The 22,491-nt window shown below is 39.0% G+C and overlaps 1 long non-coding RNA gene across 1 annotated transcript; it reads right to left on the bottom strand.

Annotated features, from left to right (window-relative positions):
- Positions 1–515: 515 nt before the first annotated feature.
- LOC122495381 lies at positions 516–20,777 on the bottom strand. The gene is made up of 3 exons (XR_006300427.1): positions 20,642–20,777; positions 16,348–16,441; positions 516–1,276 (listed from the first exon to the last, which is right to left on the bottom strand). It is a non-coding gene; the product is annotated as an uncharacterized LOC122495381 (long non-coding RNA).
- Positions 20,778–22,491: the final 1,714 nt, after the last annotated feature.

Genomic DNA, 22,491 nt, shown 5'->3' with positions numbered 1-22,491 from the left:
AAGAGTCCCTGTAAAACCGGAAAAAAGAGGAGGGATGCAAACTGTCCTGGACTAACATTTCAAAGGTAAGTTCACTTAGAAACCTCATTTTCCAAAATGACACGATCTAGTTGGCTTTCACTTCCTACTCATCTCATGATCTTGGCTCCACAGAAATTATGCTTTAGAGGCAAATTAATAAGCTAAATTTCTTGTCTATGATTCTGTTTTGGCTTACGTGTTCAGCTTATTTCTCAAGGACTTTCTAACTTTTAATTCTTCTAGGTAGAGTTGCCTGTAGGTTTCCAACTCTGTTTTAGTAGAATCTTCTTGAGAAGTCTTCATTGTAGAGACCTGAGATTCCAGATCTTTAATTCTAAGTTCCATTTGACTTCTTGTTGAAGCATGACATTTTCCCTTAACTGGTCCAAGTTTTCTTGAGCTGCTGCTTGTGCCTAAAGCAAATTAACAGGATGGTTTTAAAATAGCTATAATCTGAATAATTAATTATACATGTTTCCTTTAGTTCTGAGTCAATGATTCAGAGAGCAATTTTAAATGAAAAAAAGCTCAAGTATAAAATATTTATCATCAATGTCAACTGAATTAAATATGATTTATAAAATTAAAGTTCAATCATTCTTGTATTAGTATTCACGCAATCTGATAATTCAAATAATAGAATCAATGACAAAATTTTAAAAGTCAACAATAAACTTAAGAATAATCCAAGTACAGTGCAATTTTTAAATCACAATTTTTCTTTTCCTCTTAATAGTGAGACTAGTTGTTTAAATCATCATTTTTTCTTATCCTCTCGATTTAGTAGGAATAAAGATGAAAACTGAAATCTTTAAAGGCAGGAACAAATGCCTCCAGAAATCTACAAATTACCATAAAGCAAGTAGAGGAAACACATACAATACATATATCCAAAATGTAATTTTCAGTGAAATGAATTAAAGCACATTACAGATCAATCAATTAACCTGTAAAAACAGGTTGACTTCGTGTAATTTTTCTTCTATGTCCAGTCGTGCTCTTTCTTCAATCTCCCGTTTATACTGTTCCACTTGACTGCGTTCTACCATATTCATTTCCATAAATTGTTTCCATTTGACTACTTCTTGCTGTAACTTCTTGTTATTGCTCACTTCTTGTTATTGCTCTCTAGTTTTTCACGTTCTTAGAAAGATTTCATTGGTAATAACTCTTGTTGAAGAACTTGATTTTTTGCATCGAGGTGCAAAACTCATTTTTATGATGTAGTTTCCAGTTGTGTTGTAAAGACATCAGCCTGCATGAATAAAACACTATAGTTTGGAATTGGAGTGAAACCAGTCTCTAACTCAAAACTACTATCAAAAATTTTTTTCAGATTTTAAGTAATCTCTACGCCCACTGTGAGGCATGAACTCACAATCTCAAGATCAAGAGTAACTGAGCCAGCCAGGCACTCAAAATTTAAATAAACTCATTTGCAACAAAATTTTACCTGTGTTAGAATGTGGAACCTTAAACAACTCAGAAAATCAAGAGACACGTTAAAGCCATCAGGTGTTACTGAAATAGATCTTTGCTATCATTGTCTTTACTACACAATATTTGCACTTCATTCTATACTTTTATTTTTCTATGATTTTTTCATATCTTTCTTTCATAAAATAAGTCCCCTCTTAGGAGAAAGTCTCTTAGCCCTTCCCCCATCTTAACACTCCATAACTTTTAAAGAAGTTTTAGCAACATCATATTGACTTATGTATGCCCAAGTCAAAAAATACGTCCCAAGATAAGACTCTGGAAATAAGACTCTAATTCATGAATCTATAAGTAATGATTCTAATGCCACGGCCTGTTTCTGAACTGCAAATGTTTTATGATAATTTGTACTGCATTCCCAGGAGAAATGATTCTCCGGGATGTGTTAAGAAATCACATCTCCCAGTATAAAACTTTAATTGGATGATCCACATACTTTTTTGAGGCTAAAAAAAAATTTAATTCAATACTGTTATCTTGTAATCCTTTGTTACTTTCTAGAAAATAAGAGATCATACTAAACAAAAACAACAACAACAAAACTGGCTAGGAGTTTCAGTGATGCTGAGTTGGGAACGACTTCCATCCATTCTACATGATTGGTAAGACAAGGTGAGTGGATGTGGTGGTTTTATAAATTCGTTGATACTTCTGTGAAAATCCCTGCCCTTAAATATATGCTGGCTTCAGTAACTCATTTCTAGTGAACAGAATATGCAGAACTGCTGTGATTTTTAAGGCCAGCTTAGAAAATGTGATACAGCTTCCATCTGACTTTCTCTCTCTAGGGAAGCTCACACTTAGAACGCAGCCACCACGTTGTGAGGAATCCCAGGCTACCTAGTGAGTCTTCATGTAGATACTCCAGCTGAGACTAGCCAACGTCCTAGCCAAAGGCCAGCCTCAACAGCCAAACACGTGCATGAACAAGCCTTTAGATGATTCTAGTCTCCAGCTTCCAGTTATGCCAGCTGATGCCAAAAGAAGAAGAAATGAGTTGCCCTACTCTGCTGTGCCTAAAGATTGGTGAACAAGATAAATGCTGTTTTGAACTACTAGGTTTTGAGGTAGCCTATAATGCAGCAGTAAATTGCTACCACAGATACTGATACTAAAAATGGTGTGCTGCTATTCAAAAAAACCTAAAACTAAACTTCCTTTGAACCAGGAGGTAGGTGGAACCTGGAAAGATGTAGAAAAGCGTAAGAATGAGACCCAAAAAGGGCCTCCACAAGACTCTTAGTGGAAACCTGATGGCCTGTGAAGAGGCTGACAGCAAGGGTTTCTAAGCAAGTGAAGAAAATGACACTGGAGGAAAGGGAAGTCATGCTACAAAATACCTGAAAGTAAAACGGATAGGAAAGAGAAACTAAAGAAAGACTATGCAACTGAAAGGAACCAGGACTTACTGGGTTCAAGTATCTGTTTCTCATTTACAGCCTCTCTACATGTTGAACTGTCAAATAATGCTAAAATAAAGAAATGGCTTTTTGGGTTAACAGAAACTCCAGGGTGCTACCAGGAAAACAGAAAGATTTAAGGTATGCCTCCAATTTCTTTAAGGATCTTAAGAGTATAAGATTTTTTTTAAAGTGGGTTCCATACCCGACATGGGGCTTAAACTCAGCACCCAGAGATCAAGTGTCACATGCTCTACCAACTGAGCCAGACAGGAGCCCCAAGAGTAGACGAATTTTAAAGGCATTGTCCTATAAGAGCTTCACAGGAAACCTGAAGTGAAAGCTTATCTCAAAAGGACTTGGGAGGGTCGCTTTGCTAAAACACGGCATGAAATCCAGTAATATTTACAGAAAACTAAAAAAGGTAAGAGATTTATAGTAGCAAACATACTATTTGCTACCTTGGACTAAAAGAGACCAAATAGTGCAAAATGAAAAGAGGCCTTTGGGTCTTACAAGTCCCACAGGGAGGAAGCAGGATGAAAAAACAGCTGCAAATACAGGTCATTCCTTATGAAAAGGAAGGAACCAAGAGCTCAAAGAGTAAAGAAAGGGAAGAGACATGGAGAAAGTATTCCCGTGGTTAGGACTAAGTCCTATCTTAAGAACTGACAACATGCATCAGGCTATATTTCAAAACTCTTATGGACTAGGGTGCTTCCCATCTTCTTTTTCTGAATGGGAGAGTCCTCAGCAGTTGACTAGAATGTTGCATTTGTGAGTGGTAAATCACTGTCTCTTTCATTCTCAAGTCCTCACATTGAGAACCCTTGCACTCAAGGAGCTATACTTTAGATACGATAACCCAGGCAGCTTATCCCCACTGCACCCGATTAAGATGGTAAGATCTTGGACTCAAGCCCTGAACCTGATGCCATGATAACTGAGACTTGCAGGAGGTATTACAGGGGGAAGGGAGTGAATGTATTTTTCAGGTGGGAGGAACACAAACATTTGTGGCCAGTGGGTAAATTATACTGCTTTTTAAAGGTGTCCATAGGTTTTAAATATTAATTCCACTAAAAAAAAAAAGGCCATGGAACAACCTTAGTGACTTGCTCCTAATGAACAGAATATGTGACTATGATCCTGTGTGTATTCCAAGTCTAGGTGACAAAAGGCGATACAGCTTCTGCCTTGCTCTGTATCTCAGGCTGCTTACTTGGAATCTAGCTCCCCGTCTAGTGAGGAAGCCTAGGCCACAAAGAGAGTCTAGGTGTGTCAGTTTAAGTGTTTCTGCTGCCTCCTGAACTGAAGTCCCAGACAACAGCCAGCACCAACCACCAGACGTTAGTGAACAAATCTTCAAATGGATCCAACCCCAAACCTTTCAGTTGCCCCACCTGAAGCTGAGCGGGGCAGAGACTAGCTGTCCTGGCCACACTTTTCCTAACAGATTTGTGAACAAAAGAAATCTAACCTTTGGGGAGTGTGTTAAGAAAAAAACAAAAATGATAAATTGAAATGTGGATTAAAAAAAAGAGATAAGATACATAAACTTGTATAGGAGAAATTGGTCTCCATTAAAGTAGGATGTAATAAATGTTAAGATTAATTTATTAACAACCAATGGTGCTAATGAGAAGAAGCAGATAACTAGAAGCAAGATCTAAGAAGTTTTTCTCTCAGTTTTTCCCCAGCTAGGATCATATTAACTGCTCATTTTCCATATATGGCCTTTATTATGTTGAGGTATGGTTCCTCTAAGCCTACTTTGTTGAAGTTTATATCATGAATGGATGTTATAGTTTGTCAAATTCTTTTTCTGCATCTATTGCAATGATATGACTTTATGCTTTTTTGAAAATTAATAGGAGGTATCACATTCATTGATTTGCAAATATTGAACCACCCCTGCAAACCAGGGATAAATCCTATTTGGTTATAGTGAATAATTTTTTTAATGTTTATTTATTTTTGAGAAAGAGCACAAGCAGGGGAGGGACAGAGAGGGAGGGAAACACAGAATCTGAAATAGGCTCCAGGGTCCAAGCTGTCAACAGAGCCTGACACTGGGCTCAAACCGACGCAGCATGAGATCGTAACCTGAGCTGAAGGTGGATGCTTACCTGACTAAGCCACCCAGCTGCCCCTACCCCCGGTGAATGATTTTTTAATGTATTGTTGGAATCAGTTTGCTTATTTTGTTGAAGATTTTTGCATGTTCATCAGAGATGCTGGCCTGTAATTCTCTCTGTGGTGTCTTTATCTGGTTTTGGTATCAGGGTAAAGCTGGCATAGAATGAATTTGGAAGTTTCCCTTTTATGTTTTTCTGGAACAATTTGAAAAGGACAGGTTAAACTTTCTTTTTTCTTTTCTTTTCTTTTCTTTTTTTTTTTTTGTATTAGCTGTTCTTTACATGTTAAAATTTACGTCTGAAGTCATCTGGTCCTAGACTTGTGTTTGTTGAGAGTTTTTTGATTCCTGATTCAGTTTCCTTGCTGGTTATTGACTTTTTTGAAATTTTCTATTTCTTCTTGTTTTAGTTTGGTAAGTTATATATTTCTAGGAATTTATTCATTTCTTCTAAGTTGTCCAACTTGTTGGCATACATTTTTTCACAATATTCTCTCATAAATGTTTGTATTTCTGTGGTGTTGGTTCTTATTTCTACTCTCACATTTGTGGTTTTATTTATTTTGGTCTTTTCTATTTTCTTGTTGATTACTCTGGCTAACGCCTTATCAGTTTTATTAATTTTTACAAAGAACCAGCTCTAGGTTTCATTGATCTGTTCTAGTTTTATCTGTTTTTTGTTTGTCTATCATTCATTTCTGCTTTAATCTCTTTTTTTAATTTTATTTTGAGAGAGACCACACATGAGTGGGGGATGGGCAGAAAGAGAGAGACAGAGAGGGAGAGAGAGGGAGGGAGGGAGAGAGAGAATCCCAGACAGGTTCCATGCTGCCAGCAGAGAGCCTAACACGGGGCTCGATCTCACAACTGTGAGATCATGACCTGAGCCAAAATCGAGAGTCAGACACTTAACCAGTTAAGCCACCCAAGGGCCCCCTGCTCTGATCATTATTACTTGCTTTCTTCTGCTGGCTTCAGGCTTCATTTGTTGTTCTTTTTCTAGCTCCTTTAGGTGTAAGGTTAGGTTGTTTGAAATTTTTCTTGCTTCTTGAAGTAGGCTTATATTGCTATGTACTTCCCTCTTAGGACCACTTTTGCAGCATCTCAAAGGTTTCAGACCATTGTTTTTTCATTTCCATTTGTATACACGTATTTTTTTTTTAATTTCTTCTTGTATTTCCTGCTTAACCCATTCCACTGTAGTAGCACGTTCTTTAACCTGCATGTATTGTTTTTAATAATTAAGGCCTGTTTTTTGTTTGTGATCCATTCTTGAGAATATTCCAGGTACTCTTGAAAACAACGTGTATTCTGTTTTAGGATGGAACGTTCTGAAAAAAATCTCTTAAGTCCAATCTGGTCTGCTCTGTCATTCAAAGCCATTGTTTCTTTTTTTTTTTTTTTAATATATGAAATTTATTGTCAAATTGGTTTTCCATACAACACCCAGTGCTCATCCCAACAGGTGCCCTCCTCAATACCCATCACCCACCCTCCACTCCCTCCCACCCCCCATCAGCCCTCAGTTTGTTCTCAGTTTTTAAGAGTGTCTTATGCTTTGGCTCTCTCCCACTCTGACCTCTTTTTTTTTTTTCCTTCCCCTCCCCCGTGGGATTCCTGTTAAGTTTCTCAGGATCCACATAAGAGTGAACACATATGGTATGAGTCTTTCTCTGTATGGCTCAAAGCCACTGTTTCTTTGGTGATTTTCTGTTAAGATGTATTTTTTGGTGATTTTTTTGTTAAGATCTATTGATGTAAATGGGGTGTTAAAGTACCCTATTACTGTCTTATTATCAATTAGTTCCTTTATGTTGGTTATTGTTTTATGTACTTGAGTGTTCTCATGGTGGGTGCATAAATATTTACAATTGTTAGATCTTCCTATTGGATTGTACCCTTTATTATGATATAGTAGCATTCTTTGGCTCTTGCTACAGTCTTTGTTTTTGGTTGTTTATTTATTTTGAGAGAGACAGAGTTGGGAAGGGACATAGAAAGGGGGAGAGAAAATTTCAAGCAGCCTCCATGCTGTCAGCATGGAGCCCAACATGGGGCTCAAAGCCACCAGCCATAAGATCATGACCTGAGCCAAGACCTAGTCGGTCGCTCAAATGACTGAGGCACCCAGGTGCCCCACAGTCTTTGTTTTAAGGACTCTTTTGTCTAACAAAAGTATCGCTATTTTTTCTTTTAACGTGATAAATTTTTCTCCATTCCCTCACTTTCATTTTTTTTAATAGAATTTATTGTCAACTTGGCTAACATACAGTGTGTATAGTGTGCTCTTGGTTTTTGGGGTAGATTCACGTGGTTCATCACTTATAGACAACACCCAGGGCTCATCCCAACAAGTGCCCTCCTCAATGCCCACCACCCACTTTCCCTTCTCACCCACCGCCCCCCCCCCATCAACCCTCTATTTGTTCTCTGCATTCAAGAGTCTCCTATGGTTTGCCCCTCTCCTTCTCTGTTTGTAACTATTTTTCCCCTTCCCTTCCCCCACGGTCTTCTGTTAAGTTTCTCAAGTTCCACATAGGAGCAAAAACATATGATATCTGTCTTTTGGTGACTTATTTCATGTAGCATAATACCTTCCAGTTCCAACCACATTGCAAGAGATAGCACGATTTCACTCTTTCTCCTTGCCAGGTAGTATTCCAGTATATATATATATAAACCACATCTCTTTATCCATTTATCAGTTGATGGGCATTTAGGCTCTTTCCAGAATTTGGCTATTGTTGAAAGCACTGCTATAGACACTGGAGTACATGTGCCCCTATGAATCAGCACTCCTGTATCCTTTGCATAAATTCCCAGTAGTGCTATTGAGGGGTCGTAGGGTAGTTCTATTTTCAATTGTTTTGAGGAACGTACGCACTATTTTCCAGAGGGGCTGCACCAGTTTGCATTACCACCAACAGTGCAAGCATCCCCTCACTTTCAATCTGCAGGTGTCTTTATGTCTAAAATGAGGTTTTTACAGGCAGCATACAGATGGGTCTTGTTTTTTAATCCATCCTGTCACCCTAGGTCTTTTGGTTAGAGTGTTTATTCCATTTATATCCAAAGCAATTATTTATTGTCATTTTACTACTTGTTTTGTGGTTGTTTCTGGAGATTTTCTCAAATCCTTTATTGTTTTCCTCTCGTTGATGTCTTTCTAATTTGCTTTCATGATATATTTGGATTTCTTTCTCTTTATTCTTTGCATGGTTATTAGTGGGTTTTGGTATATGATAAGCATTAATTTGTATATCACCTCTTCTGCGTGTAGCAGTCTATATTAAGTTGATGGTCACTTAAGTTAGAGCTCATTTTTTTTCTCCTCCCCATGTTTTGATAAGCTATTATATTGTATATCCTTTTTTGGGGCATTCCTTGACGATTTTTTTTACAGAAATATACATTTTTACTGCTTTTACATTTCCTGCCTTTATACTGTCACTTTTGATCTCTCCTTTCCACTCAGAGTCCCCGATAATATTTCTTACAGGCTGATTTAGTGGTCACAAACTCCTTCCATTTTTGTTTGTATGAGAAATTCTTTATCTCTCCTTCTATTATGAATGATAGCCTTACTGGATAGAGTATATTTGGCTGCAGATTTTTCTCATTCAGCACTTTGAATATATCATGCCATTTCCTTCTGCCTTGCAAAGTTTCTGTTGAAAAATCTCCTGCTAGCCTTGTGGGTTTTCCCTTGGAAGTGAATGACTTATTTTGCTGCTTTTAAGATTTGTAGCAGTGGGGTGCCTGTGTGGCTCAGTCAGTTAAGCATGACTTGATCTTAGCTCAAGTCGTGACCTCGCAGTTCATGGGTTTAAGCCCTCCAGTGGGCTCTGCACTGACAGCACAGAGAGTGCTTGGGATTCTCTCTCTCTCTCTCTCTCTCTCTCTCTCTGTCCCTCCCCTGCTTGTGTCTGCGTTCTGTCACAGAAAAAAAACAAATAAACAAAACACTAAAAAAAAAAAAAGATGTTAGCAGTATATTTTGCAAATTTAATTACAACATATCTTGGGTGTTGATTTTGATGGAAGTTCTCTGTGCCTCCTGGATCTGGATGTCTGTTTTCTTCTCCACATTAGGGAATTTTTCAGTTATTGTGTCTTCAAATCAATTATCCATCCCCTTCTCTCTGTCTTCTTCTTCTGGGACTCCTATCATATGAATGTTTTTACATTTGATGGAGTCACCGAGTGCCTTAAGTCTATTCTTGCATTGGATAATTCTTCTTTGTCTTCTTCAGCTTCACTGCTTTCCATTACTCTGTCTTCTAGGTCATTAATTTGTTCCTCTGCTTCTTCCAGCTTGCTGTTAATTTTTACTGCACTCTTCATCTCTGATTCTTCAACTCTTTTATGTCTGTGGTAAGGGTCTCTCGGATGTCTTCCATTCTTTTCTCAAGTCCAGTGAATATCCTTATGATCATGGTTTTAAATTCTCCATTAGGCGTGTTATTTACATCTGTCCCATTTAGGTCTCTGGCCATGGCCTTATCCTGTCCTTTCATTTGGGATAAATGCTTCTGTCTTTTCCTTTTGTCTAAGTATCTGCCAGCTTCTGTGTGTTAGAGAAGCCAGTTATGTCACCTGCTCCCGAAAGTAATGGACTTAGGAAAAAGACGTCGTGTAATGCCCAGGGTCTAGCACTTCAGGCAGTGTCACCAGTGTGTGCTGCATGTGTTCTGCTCTTGTGTTCTGGCTATGCTATCCTTTAGGCCAGTCGTCTGCAGAGGCTCTCCTTGCCTGGTCTGGTGAGTGTTTGGTCCCTGGCCTGAATGTAGCGGGTTTTAACTAGGTGTGCTCTGGTCTGCTTATGAAATGAGACCTGTCACCACCTCTACTGGAACTGAGGCCAAGGGAAACTCTCTGGTTGGGAGATGTGGTGTGGGCAGGCATTTGTCCTGGTCTTCTGGGGGAGGGGTCTGCTGTGCTGGGACTCAAGCAAGAGTGATTGAGAAAGGTAGTTCCACCAGAGTGCAAGGGGGTGGTGTTTGGTGTAAGCAAGTTAGGTAACCAGTGTTAGCAATGCACTGCTTCCTGCAGGTGGCTTTATGTTTGTGGTGAGGGGCAGGAGAAGGAGTTGGTGCCAGCCAGCGGCTTTGTTCCTACAGACAGGTCTCTCTGAACTTTGCCCCTGAGGGACATGCTCTGAGAAGAGCAACTAATCTCCCCACTGTGTGCCCCAGGCACTCTTCAGACCACTGTACCCACGCTATATGCTCCCACGTTGTTTGCCTGCCCTCTGTCCATGAGCAGTGGAGTACCTCAGGGCTCTAAACCAGCTAAATCGGATGCCCTTGAAAACTCCAGACTTTACACACTACTGGTTGCAAGAACTCACGAAATGCAGGCCCTCTTGTTTTCCAAGCCAGTGGCTATGGGGAAATGTTCTCTTTGTGCGTTCCCCTGTGCATTTCTCTCTCTCACCCTTACCCACAACCTCGACTCCCTCCCCTCTGCAGAACCCAGGATCTGTTTCTCTTCTAGATGACATTTCTGCATCAAGGACCTTCTTTGATGTGGCCTCTTCTCTCCCTTTTGTTGTGGAGTTTGTTCTGTCAGTCTTCAGGTCGATTTCTGGGGTTTTTAGGGTGAGCTGATTGTTATCTAGTTGTATTCGTGGGATGAGGCAAGCCTAGAGTCCTCCTACTCCTCTGCCATCTTCCTGTCTCTAAGATCTTTTTCTAAGATTCCCTTCAATTTCAACAATTCTTACAAGTAGACAGGAATGCCTCTTTAGAATGTCCCCTCAAGTTAAGGTAGAAGCACAGAGACATACGATTTGAAGCACAATAGTTGAAAAACTAAGAGTCAATTTGATAACCAAAATTGGGCCTTTGGTCTGATTTCAATGAAAGGAAATAGGCAGCTTTGAGTATTTTTTAATCCATTGAATACTCAATCTTCATTCTCCTTTCCTCAGTGAGGAAATAAAGAGAATGTTATGGAATCATTTTTCATCTTTTCAGTAGCAAAACAAATGTACTGTCCTTTAGCACTACTTAAATTAACTGCACATTCTCCTTTACCTTACTCCAACCTTGTTTGTGTGGGGAGGTAAGACCATTTCATCTTTGTGTTGTCCCACAATGCTTCTCCATATCATACAAGTTGGCTTCAAAAATTTTTTGTCATTCAAATTACCAATCTACTATTTGTCTCTGATAAATCAACTTAATACTACTTCACTTTGTACAGCTTTAGTATTTGAATGATGTAATGTTTATTCCATTAATTATACGCTGAGCTATAACTTATAGCTATGCATATCTTTCTATTTAAGTGAAAGAAGGGGAAACAGGCTACTGTGTTTTCCAAGAATGTAGGATCTGTGCCAAGAACAGGATTAACACCAGTGTTACACACAAGAACCAGGTCAGAAGAGGATCTCATTGTGAATTGCAAGATGATGGATTAGCAAGATTGCTTAACAGGAAAGAGGAATAGCCCAGAGTTAATCTTTTCCTTCCTAGATGGTGAAAACTATGGATGAGTCTATGCATTATAATGAGATAATAAAATATAATGAAGTAAATGGTAGACTGAGTCAAGAGATCCTATGGCCAAGATTTGATGGAAATGAAAGTGGGCAGCACTGACTGAGACACTAAAAGTTTGCACAGGCAGGGAACCTGGGTGGCTCAGTCAGTTGAGCCTCAACCTCTCAGGTCATGATCCCAGGGTCATGGGATCAAGACCCCTGTCAGCCTCCACACTAAGTGTGAAGCCTGCTAAAAATTCTCTCTCTCTCTCTCTCTCTCCCCACACACCCCCTCGTCCTGCTTGTGCATGCTCTAAAAAGATAAATAAATAAATAAATAAATAAATAAATAAATAAATAAAAGTCTGAACACACTAAAGAAAGAGCATTTTATCTTTTTGAGCCTGACTTCACATCGAGTCATGGGGTCAGCAAGGCATAGGCTGGCGAAAGGGTCCTTCAAGAAGCAAAAATCTCTATAGGAGCAAAGTTAAGTTCTACTACATTGACTTTTTCATTATTACATAAGTGACTGGTAATTTGCAAGATAACTAGGAAAAAGTTTTCATAAAATTTGATATGGTACTGGCATAAGGACAGACATATAGATCAATGTATTAACATTGAGAATCTAAAAATAAACTCTCACATTATAGTGAACTGATTTTCCACAAGGGTGCCAGACAATTAAATGGAATAAGAACAGTCTTTGTAGCAAACGATACTGGGACAAATGGATATCCACATGCAAAGTAATAAAATCAGACCTCTACCCCATAGCATATATACAAAATTAACTTAAAATCTAAGAGCTAAAATGATAAAACTCTTAGAAAAAAGCTTACGTGTATATGTTTGTGACTGGATTTGGCAATGATTTCTTAGACATGACACCAAAAGACAAAAGCAGATTAAGTTTACTTCATCAAAATTAAACACTACTATGCTTCAAATATCACCACCAAGAAAGTGAAAAGGCAAGTGACTAAATAGGAGAAAATACCTGGAAATCCCATATCTGCTAAGGGATTTGTATGTAGGACATTTAAATAACTCTTCCAATAATGAAAAGACAATCCAATACAAAACGGGCAAAAGCATGGATTAGTTCTTTAAAGACAATACAGAAATGGATAATAATCACGTTCAAAGGGAGATGTTCAAGGTGCTTGGGTGGTTCAGTCAGTTAAGCTTCTGACTTGGGCTCAGGTCATGATCTCACGGTTCGTGGGTTCGAGCCCTGCATCAGGCTCTGTGCTGACAGCTGGGAGCCTGGAGCCTGTTTCAGATTCTGTGTCTCCCTCTCTCTCTGCCCCTCCCCTGCTCACAATGTCTCTCTCAAAAATAAAAGAGACATGTTCAACATCATTAGTTCTAAGAAAATGCAAACCAAAAACCACAAGATGCCATTTCATACACACTAGAATTGCTACCATAAAAGCAACAGATAATGACAAACATTGGCAAGAATCAGGAAAATGGGAACTCTCAAAAACTGCTGATGAAAATGTAATGTTGCTGCCACTTTGGAGACAGTCTGGCAGTTCCTCAAAAGGTTAAACTAGAAAAACAATTGTTCTAAACTTATTTGAGAGAGAGTGCACAAGTGGGGTAGAGGGACAAAGGAGAGGGAGGGAGAGAATCCCAAGCAGGCTCCATGCTCAGAGCAGAGCCCAATGTAGGGCTTGATTCCACAACCCTGAGATCATGACCTGAGCTGAAATCAAGAGCCGGCCACGCACCCGGCTGAGCCACCCAGGTGCCTGCCCCTCCTCAAAAGGTTGAAAAAACAAAACAAAAACAAACAAAAAAGGTTTATTTAGCAGAGTTACCATATGAACCAGCAACTGTATTTACAGGTATATACCCAAGAGAAATCAAAACATGTTCACATAAAAAGTTGTTCATTACACAAAAAATAACCTCAAAATGGATGAAAGACCTCAATTGAAGACAGGAAGCTATCAAAATCCTCAAGGAGAAAGCAGGCAAAACCCTCTTTGATCTTGCCTGCAGCAGCATCTTATTCAAAACGTCTCCGGAGGCAAGGGAAACAAAGGCAAAAATGAACTAGGGGGACCTCATCAAAATAAAAACTTGTGCACAGCGAAGGAAACAATCAACAAAACTAAAAGGCAACTGACAGAATGGGAGAAGGTATTTGCAAATGACATATCAGATAAAGGGTTAGTATCCAAAATCTACAAAGAACTTCTCAAACTCAACACCCGGAACACAAGTAATCCAGTGAAGTAATGGGCAAAAACCATGAATAGACACTGCTCCAAAGAAGACATCCAGATGGCCACACAAATCAAAATCACACCGAGATACCACTTTGCGCCTGTCAGAAAGGCTTACATTAACAACTCAGGCAACAACAGATGTTGGTGAGGATGCAGAGAAGAGGATCTCTTTTCCATTGATGGTGGCAATGCAAGCTGGTGCAGCCACTCTGGAAACCAGTATGGAGGTTCCTCAAAAAACTAAAAATAGACCTACCCTAAGACCCAGCAATTGCACTACTAGGCATTTATGCAAGGGATACAGGTGTGCTGTTTTGAAGGGACACATGCACTGCCATGTTTATAGCAGCACTCTCAACATCAGCCACAGTGTGCAAAGAGCCCACTCTCCACTGATGGATGAATGGAAAAGAAGATGTGGTATGGGGCGCCTGGGTGGCTCAGTAGGTTAAGCGGCCGACTTCGGCTCACGTCATGATCTCGCGGTCCGTGAGTTCGAGCCCCGCATCGGGCTGTGTGCTGACAGCTCAGAGCCTGGACCTGTTTCAGATTCTGTGTCTCCCTCTCTCTGACCCTCCCCTGTTCACGCTCTGTCTCTTCCTGTCTCAAAAATGAGTAAAACGTTAAAAAAATTAAAAAAATAGATGTGGTGTATATGTGTGTGTGTATATGTGTGTGTGTGTGTGTGTGTGTGTGTGTGTGTGTGTGTATATATTCATTCCATGGAGTATTACTCGGCAATCAAAAAGAATGAAATCTTGCCATTTGCAACTATGTGGATGGAACTGGAGCGTATTATGCTAAGTGAAATTAGTCGGAGAAAGACAAAAATCATATGACTTCCCTCATATGAGGACTTTAAGAGACAAAACAGATGAACAAAAGGGAAGGGAAACAAAAATAATATAAAAACAGGGAGGAGGACAAACACAGGAGACTCATAAATATGGAGAAAAAACTGAGGGTTGCTGGAGGGGTTGTGGGAGGGGGGATGTGCTAAATGGGCAAGGGGCATTAAGGAATCTACTCCTGAAATCATTGCTTCACTAAATGCTAACTAATTGGGATGCAAATTAAAAAATATATATAACTAAAGATACAACAAAAAGAGTAACGCCCCCCGCCCCACCAAAAAATTTCTCAACCCAGGAAGCCTCTGGTTGGGGATTCAGGAGATAAGGACCTTCTAGAGAAGGTCAGAGCAATGGACTGAGTTGGCTGAAAGCTATCTAAGTTTTTGTTTCATAGGGAACACCTTAAAGTGGCAGACAATTTCATGCCATAACCTTAATTCCTTTCTATAGGGATACACAGAAAATCCCTCGTTATTCTTTAATAAGCTTCATCAGTTTCGGATATCCTTACAAATTTTAGTTTTTGAGACCTTAAAGATTTCTGTAGGACACAGTAGCAGGACAACGCCTAGCACTCTCATTCATAGAAGACTGATCAACAGAGAGTCATGTTACTCACATGAAAAGTTCCCTGTTACTATGTGACTCATTTATAAGACGTCCAGAAAAGAAAATAATTTTCAATGTCTCTTCAGCCACAAAAAGGACCAGTCAACAGAATGTTCTAATTCCCCTGACGGGTATAGCTGTCTAATGAAACTTGCATGTATATTATATAGCTTTTGCGACTGACAGAAACGAGTTGGTCAGTGTATCTACCTCATTGGTCCCACTTAGGATGTACAATGAGAATCCTACAAAGGAGGGTGAGAGTGGGATGACATTCACTGTTCTGCTTGGAAAACAGTTGGGGTTTCACGACATATGAATAAATGAGAATCCTGAATGGCACATTAGTCTTTTCTGAGATTGAATTGTGAAATCTCTGAAAGGCTGATTAACTCAAGTGAGTGAAAAAAGAAAATGAGTTTCTGAACTTTCAATGGTAGGAGCACTATGTTACTAGGTAAGACCCTGACAGAGCAGCCATTTCTCCTTTTTCACTGGCGTTTCTTTTCCTTTACAAAATCCAACAAAGAGAAAAGTCCATTCCCTTGAGAAGGACGTTTGCATAACGACCTGCTAGTCATTCTTGATGAAGAGAATAAATTGCACACTTGTAATTACAAATTACAACAAATCATTATTAAAATAACCCATTCTCAAACTCTCACTGAAGGGATGAGATTACAAGAGAATGTCAGAATTCAAGATCAAATGATCACTCAAAGATTGGGGACATTTGAAACACGCTGAAAAATATTAGCAGGGACTCACACATCTGTATGCCAACGTTCACAGCAGCATTATTAACAGTAGCCAGAGGTGGACTAAAACCGAGTCTCAGTGGCATATAAAAATGTTGCTTTTTTAGACTGTCACAATGTTTTTATGAAAATCTCACTATAAACATCATTACTTTATGAGTTCAATCAACTTCGTCTATATAGAAGAATTACATCACTAGTAGCAAGTAGGAACAATATCAACCAAACGTTTGGAGCAGTGAGATTTTCCATAGGATCCAAAACATTCTTATGTACTACTACTAGTGAAATACGGATTCCTTTTCAGTAGGACAGACATTAAGAGACCGACTTACCAAACTTGTCTTTATCACATTGCTCTCAAGATCTTGAATTTGGACCGTTTGATGTTTGATGGTTTCTTCTTGCCTGGCATTTTTAACCTGTAGCCTAAAATTCAGACCTTAAGATAATTATTCTCACACACAAATTAAAAAAAAACACCGTACACTTTCTGAAAAAATGAGCGTATTACAGAAATTCTTAAAATTTTTTCAAGAGGAAGATTTGGGAATTGTGCCATTTTTCTCATTGTGTTTTGTGGATAAGGTGCAAAATTGAGAGATAATATGCCACAATTCTGCATTTAAAAATAGCTCAAAGCTGGAATTTGTATCCGGCTTAACAATGATATACTGGCATAAGTAATACATTTCTCATACTACACTGTTTATCTGCTTTATAAATAAACAAGTTATTTTCTGTGAGGTTTAAATTATACTTTTGCATATGATCTTTCATCTCCTTAGCATATCTTACTGCCTTTGCATGTCGTTCCTGTTCTTCTTGCAACTAAAATAAAGAAAAAAAATAACTTTAACTACTGAAAATCTAGTAAAACACCATCACCTGTTTCTGTAACTGTTTTTTTTTTTGACTTGAGATAGAGAGAGAGAGAGAGAGCATGCAGAAGTGGGGAAGAGAGACAGAGGGAGAGACACAGAAAATGGTACACAGGCTGCAAGCTCAGGGCAAAGCCTGATGTGGGGCTCGGTCTCATGACCGGTCTCATGATGTGGGGTTTGGGATCATGACCCGAGTGGAAATTAAGAGTCAGGACGCTCAACCAACTAAGCCGCCCAAGCGCTCCTGTAAGTAAAATCTTTTTGGAGCCAGCCACACTCTCCTCTACATGCTGATTGATGGCTACTTTGAGGTCATAAGAAAAGAGTTCAGCTTCTACAACAGAAACTATGGCCTATAAAGACTAAATGTTTCAATACTCTTACAGAATAGTTTACCAACCTTACTCTCCTACAAAAACATTACACTGTTAATGTTTTTAAATTATATATGATCAGATAAATGTACAAATGTATCTACAGGTCAGATGGAGGAAACATAGGAATTACCTTATGGTAAACATTTCTATTTTCATATTCCAAGCACCACATCAACTATGATTTTACATATTCACATAGGTGAATGATGTTGCTATTCTCATGATTAGAAAACTGAACATGCTGTTTTCAGTGACAACAAGATATTTCATGGAAGAATTTGAGAAGCAATATCTGAGTAGGGGCCAGAATGCCTGGGTCTGAATTCCCAGTTCTGCTCATTATGAGCTGTATGACCTTGAGCACACTACCTAAAACTTCCGTGTCTCAGTCTCTGCATCTGTAAAATGAAGGTCATAACACACCTACTGGGGTACCTGAGTGGCTCAGTCGGTTCAGCGTCTGGCTCTTGATTTCGGCTCAGGACATGATATCAGGGTCATGTGATTGAGCCCCACATCGAGCTCTGCATGGACAGTGAGGAGTCTGCTTGGGATTCTCTCTCCCTCCCTCTCTCTCTCTCTCTCTCCCTTTTTCTCTCTCTCCCTACATGCCCTTCCCAACAATCTCTCTCTCTCTCTCTCTCTCTCTCTCTCTCTCTCTCTCTCTCAAAACAAAGGACCTGTGGACAGGTCCACATTGTCTGTGGGCAATGCTCACAGACTACGTTACAAATAGCACCTCCTTGACTGAGTAGTAGATCCTTTACATGACCATCAGAGGCAAGGGAAAGCCACTGACATGGAAATAAATGAGTCTTGCTAAAGTTCCTCAATCATTTCATGTCCATACTCTTTACGTTAGGCTGCTTTAGCATGTACTCCGATGAAGAGATTAAGGCTTTGTGGTAACAGCATAGCATAGCAGAAAAGCTGTCCCCAGATATTTGCAGTTGGTAAAGTGCTACAAATGTGTAAATCCCAGTCCTGGCTGTGTAATGAAGAAAGACAAATTTAGCGTGCTTTATCATAGTGAGAGGGAAAAAAAACTAAACATTTGATTGAACATTTCTCCTCTATTTGATTAAGTGCTTTCGTTAATAGTTTTACTTATATAAGCGTGTGTGTGTGTATAGAGATATACACACATCTTTTTAACGTTTATTTTTTGATACAGAGCACGAGTCTGAGTGGCGCAGAATGTGAGGGACCCAACGGATCCAACGCAGGCTCTGCTGACAGCAGAAAGCTCGATGCAGAGCTCAATCTCAAGAACGTGGAGATCATGACCTGAGCCAAAGGCAGACTCTGATTGGACTGGAGCCAGCCAGGCACCCCTCAATTTAGTATTTCATTTCTTAGCATACATTTAGAATAAAAGCTTTGTTATACCAATGTTTCCAAGAAGGATTTATTGATACAGTATAAATTACTTAATTTTATCGGAAAAACTGTTAAGTTAAAATATTTTCAATTTATACAAGGATAAGTACCACACGTATCAAATATTATTATCCCTTAAATTTATACTTAGGAAGACGAAATTACCTGTCATGAAAAAAATAAAAACAATGTCAAATAAAGGACTAAATTGTTCTGCACAGGCTAGATGACAAGTGTCAAGAGAGTTAAAGCTAATGGGAGTTAGGGGCGCCTGGGTGGCGCAGTCGGTTAAGCGTCCGACTTCAGCCAGGTCACGATCTCGTGGTCCGTGAGTTCGAGCCCTGCGTCGGGCTCTGGGCTGATGGCTCAGAGCCTGGAGCCTGTTTCCGATTCTGTGTCTCCCTCTCTCTCTGCCCCTCCCCCGTTCATGCTCTGTCTCTCTCTGTCCCAAAAAAAAATAAATAAACGTTGAAAAAAAATTAAAAAAAAAAAAAAGCTAATGGGAGTTAGAACAGTCAGAGAAAGTTCATTGGAAAGGAGACTGTGAGCCAAGTCTGAATAACATAGGTTTACTCAAGAGGAACAGAAACTAAAAAGACAGTAACGACAGCATGAGTAACGGCTGAGAGATGGTGACATCAACCCAATTAACTCCAAGGATAAAATCTGATGGCAGAGACATTAAAAACGGATGTCCACACAAGAACTACGTGAATGTTCATAAGCAGCAGTATTAATAGGCAAGAAGTGGACACAACCCAAAGGTCCATCAACTGATGAATGAACAAGGGCCTTAGCCCACAATGGAGTACTGGTTGACAATAAAAAGAAATGAAGCACTGATATAAGCTGTAACCGACACAGATGAACCCAGAAAACATTAAGTGAAGCTAGCTAGTCCCAAGGGACCACACATTGTGTGACTCCATTTATATGAAATATTCACAAGAGGCAATGCCATTGAGAGACCAAGTAGTAGACTGGTGGTTGCCTGAGGCTGGGGGCAACGGGTAAGGGTTTCCTTTCAGGGTGAGGAAAACATTCTACTTGATGGCAGTGATGGTTGCACGAGTGTACACAGAGACAGTGAACTGTGCGAGGCAAATGGGTGACTTTTCATGGTATGTGTATTGTACCTCAAAAAAGCTTTTAAAAAACCCAATGGCAGGACACAGAGAGTGTTCTTAATTCTCGCTTTTGGGCGTCCATACTATACATGATTTGAATATTTCCGTGCTTTGACAATATGTCTAAAAGGCAAAGAAAATGAAGGAAATGCCAAAGTTCAAGTGGTTTGTTAAGTGATCTTTCTGTACAAGTCATCCTGAAATCAATATGCATTCTTCTCAAAAGTGAAGATGAGAACTAAGACAATTATCTGAAACATCCCATTAAACATTATCTTCTGATCTGATACAGCTCGCCTCATCATGGTAATAGAGATATCGTTAAAAAACATTGTTTAGTAGGGGACAAAAGTCTCTTGGGGCACCTGGGTGGCTACATCAGTTAAGCATCCAATTCTGGCTTTCAGCTCAGGTCATGATCTCACGGTTCATAGAGACTGAGCCTCACATTGGCTCTACACTGACAGCATGGAGCCTGCCTGGGATTCTCTCTCTCTCCTCTCTCTGCCCCTCCCCTGTTAACATGCACACACACACTCTCTCTCACTCTTTCTCTCTCAAATAAAAAAAAACTGTGAAAAAAATTTTAAAGAACGAAAGAAGTCTCTCAATTTCTGTGAGGAAGGATACAAAAGCCTCAACTTTCCTAAGAGTATTATAAGAAAACAATGTATAACACAAATAGTAGAAGGGAAGGCAGAATTTACGAAATAAATGCATTGTAAAGATACTAAAATCATAATAAATTAATTATAATGAAAATACCAAAGAAAGCGGTCCATGGACATTAGTATCCTAAAACACTTTATATTATTTAACGAGCTATAAGTTAGCTGTTGACAGGTTACATTTATTACATACCTGACTTCTGATTTGACCTAATTTCTTCTTGAGATCCCGTGTTTCATCTTCCAGATGAAGATGGGACGTAACCTCTGGGGAAGCCTTTGACATAGACTTTTTCTTCAGAGTATCAGCCAGTTCCTGCTGAAGTTGTCTCGCAACTACCTAATAAGACATTTCTGTTACTGATTTTCTAAATCATCTTATTATTAAATGTTAATAATAGACAACTCTCACACACGTACTTTGAGCAATATCAACACATACATCAATTCACTGTCTTTTTGTAACACACACATTCCTGTTCACTGAATTCAGTTAGAGACACAAAAGGTGTTATCTCCCTGCCTAGTTCTGATTTTTTATGGTGTCTCTTTCCAGTCTTAGCACAACAATTTCATCCTGCAACATGTGGTTTTTATGCAACCGATCTTGTGTTTTCTCATGATTATCAGAATGCTAAGTAAAATAAAGCACATTTTCAGATAGCACTCAATAAAATGGCATTATCATGATTTTCTTTGAAATGAGAGTATAATCTATGTTTAAACAATGAAAAGGTTGCAGGGGGTGCCAGGGTAGTTCAGTTGGGTAAGTGTCTGACTCTTGATTTTGGCTCAGGGAATGATCTCACATTCTGTGGGTTAAAGCCCCGCATCAGACTCTGTGCTGACAGTCAGGAGCCTGCTCAGGATTCTCACTCTCCCTCTACCTGCCCCTCCCCTGCTTGCATTCTCTCTCTCTCTCTCTCTCTCTCTCTCTCTCTCTAATGAATAAAGAAACATAAAAAGAAGGAAAGGTAGGAAGGAAGGTTACAGTAAGTGAATATCCAACTGGAAAAAAATAAAGTTGGCTCCAAATCTCACATTTTATACAAGCATAAGTTCCCAAAAGTTCAGAACTTGAACTGAAGATAATGAAGGCATGAAAGTAAAAAAGAATTTGTGAGAAAAGTGTTCAGAATCTCAGAATTGGAAAAGCCTTTCTCTGATTTACAACAAACCCGAAGGCCTAAAATAAAAGATTAATAAATCTGACTACACTTAAAAATTGAGTTTACAGTAGATATCGAATACAGCGACCTCACAGTAAAATCCTTAGCTCTGCATATACTAGGACAGATTAAATTTCCTAAAATTCTTCTTTCCTGAGAATATTTCATAGATATCTACTTTGCTACCATTTCTATAGTCAGTTATAAGAATTATATCTATTGGTAACTGAAAAATCTAGGCACTGTACTATAATAGAAACACTTCTACATACATCAATGAACTCATTTGGTTATCACAATTCTAGAATGGAGACATTAAAACGGTGAGCTGCAGGACTCTCCCCAGGTCTTCTCACTCCACAACTAGTGCTCTTGCACCAACCACTGCCACTTCTCTAGTGTAAATACACAAGTACAAAAGAAGTCTTGTATTTCAAAACACTGATAGGAAATAAGGTGACATTTATACATCTCTTAGAAAATCATGAGATTATTTACCGCTCAATAACTTGTATTTCCTCTTCATGTTGAAAACAGTAATAAATATAAAAGAGGGGAAGTACATACACTCAACTATTTTGTTAGGAATAAAATACCTATCAATAAATTATCATTAAGTATATACCACAGCATACCATTGTTATCAAAAGTTCCTTGTAATGAAACAGGATGCTACTTGAAGCAAAAGTGTTACTTTTCTCAAAAGTAGGAGACTTGATGCCGAAAATATGATCAGTGAACTGGCTACACTTGTCCTCCTGTCCATTAGCGGAAGTGTTCACCTAAACTATTAATATATCAAGGCAGTGAAGTAACTGTTCAAAACTAAAACACATGTTGCTAGTAGCAATTGTTTTGAGATTAGGGAAAGCTC

Source organism: Prionailurus bengalensis, chromosome F2 (assembly GCF_016509475.1).
Source record: "Prionailurus bengalensis isolate Pbe53 chromosome F2, Fcat_Pben_1.1_paternal_pri, whole genome shotgun sequence".
In the NCBI taxonomy this organism is placed as follows: Eukaryota; Metazoa; Chordata; class Mammalia; order Carnivora; family Felidae; genus Prionailurus; species Prionailurus bengalensis.
The sequence above is the reverse complement of the archived record's forward strand: the minus strand, read 5'-3'. Positions and strand labels throughout refer to the sequence as shown.